Here is a 2,177-nt window from a genome sequence, read left to right as displayed (position 1 = left end):
ATAGTATTATTCCACATTTTCCCGGTGTTATTAGTGTTTACCTTAATAGAACATTTGACATAACACCACATTGTGTCATCAGTCGACGCTAAAACTTTCACCCATCCTCCCTATCTCTGTGAACTAATGGTTGAATGATTTAAATAGGCAAAATGCAAGTGTGTTTTATTTTTCTAACTAAGTGTAAATAATCCATGGTTTCATTTGTATTTTTTAAAATTGTTTTTCTGCCGTATTCGTATTTAATTTTTTCAAAGCGTTTGTGTGTAGCTGAATTCAAATTTATGGAAGAACACCTCGTCACGGTCGCCCTTTTGTATCAGCCTTTACCAACAGTCAAGGGACCTGCGACTCTTAGGCTCACCAGTAGGCTTTCGGTACTTATTGTCATTTAACTGAATATTTTAAGTGCATTTTGGACTAGTCAGGAAAGGTGACCATCTGTTCCCAGGGTCCCCTTTGCATTTTAAGGATGTCATAACAAGGCAGTATTTTGATGCCTCGGCTCCTTCATTTAAGCGGCCGTGGCCCATTCAGCCAAATAAAATAGTATCTAATTTTTTGATTGTTTGTCATTGAATGCTACAAGGTATTGTGTGCCTTGGGCAATCCCTGTTATTTTCAAGTGTTTTTTTTTATCTTTGATAATGTTTATTCTAGAGTTTTAACAGGTTTCATTATAGCAAACAACTATTCATTATCGTTTTAGTTTTACTCTTTTCACCTTAATGCATTTTTATAACTATACCAGTCTAGAACAATAATATTAAAAAAAAACATACTGAAAGGGCAATTATAAATAGCGCACAATAAATAGGCCAAATTTAATAAAAAAGAAACAAGGAACAAAGCGTAATACAACATTAGAGAGTATTAACTCTTGCATACATTGAGATGAGCTATGTAATCTATAATACCTAAAATGACCTTCTTCAAGAATGAAGGTAAAATAACGCAATCTCTACAAATGATTAATTGATTGCATGTTGTTTTTATCCTGTTTGAGAACATATAGTCTCATAGATGCGTCACAAAACGGGACCTCAATTAAAGACCTTTATTCTGCACTCAGGATCATTAAGTAGTAAGGACTTTTTTGTGTCAGCGCGGAATTTTTTCATTTTACCAATAAAGATATAAAAAAAATTCCAAAAATCTATTGGGAATCTCATGGGTACCAACTGCGTTCGGTTATTGGCAGACCTATTTTTTTATATTCATACGATGCAAAATTTATTTTTATGCGTGAAACGAAGAAAACACTTGCTGTGGCCTTCAACTCGACATTTAGATATTGTCAATTTACAATGGCAATTTCCATCCCTATATCGATACGATATATCCTGAAGAGCTTGAGATAAAAGATACCACAGAGTCTGACACATTTGTGTCATACTTGGATATTTTACCTGAAAAAGACGTTAATGGTAATCTAACAACCAAGCTATATGATAAACGTGATGACTTTAACTTTTCTGTCGTCAACCTCCCTTACTTATGCAGCAATATACCTAGTACATCACCTGCATACGGAGTGTATATATATCTCAGTTGATTCGATACGCAAGAGCATGCTCTACTTATGAAGTCAAAAACGAGAAAAATTATTGACAAGCAAGTTGACGAAACAAGAATATCAGCAGTCTTGTTTAAAGTCATCATTTCGTAAGTTCTACGGTCGATACATGACCTTGTCAGCGAATACCATTTATCATTGAGTCAAATGCTGACTGACGTTTTTCATACCAATTGTTAATCCATTATTTATACACTGAATTGACGACGGATTTTTCTGTTATTCCCTGTTATGACAAGGAACATATGGCAGGTGTGACCGGTCAGCAGGGCATGATCACTCCTCCATGGCACCTGATCCCTATAGGATATTATCATATGTACTATCTTTCCATAGACTAGAGGATACTCCGTTCAAGATTTGTATACACCCTAAATCGGAATGAATGGTTATACCTGGTGAAATTTAAACTCTTCATGAAATCACCAAAACGTTTGAAAAGTAACTGGAATTTTGCATGACCCAAACGTTTGATCAACATTGATTATCATCTGTTTGTATGGGAACGTGCATGTTTTAGACGAAGTGTGAATTTGGTTGTAGGAATTTCTTTTACCCGCTTTTGGTCATTTACCATGTTTACATTTTGTTATTTCTAGCA

The sequence above is a fragment of the Saccostrea cucullata genome, unplaced genomic scaffold, assembly GCF_032062105.1.
Source record: "Saccostrea cucullata isolate Sc308-1 unplaced genomic scaffold, CSIRO_AGI_Scuc_v1 ctg20388, whole genome shotgun sequence".
NCBI classification, from domain to species: domain Eukaryota; kingdom Metazoa; phylum Mollusca; class Bivalvia; order Ostreida; family Ostreidae; genus Saccostrea; species Saccostrea cuccullata.
The sequence above is the reverse complement of the archived record's forward strand: the minus strand, read 5'-3'. Positions refer to the sequence as shown.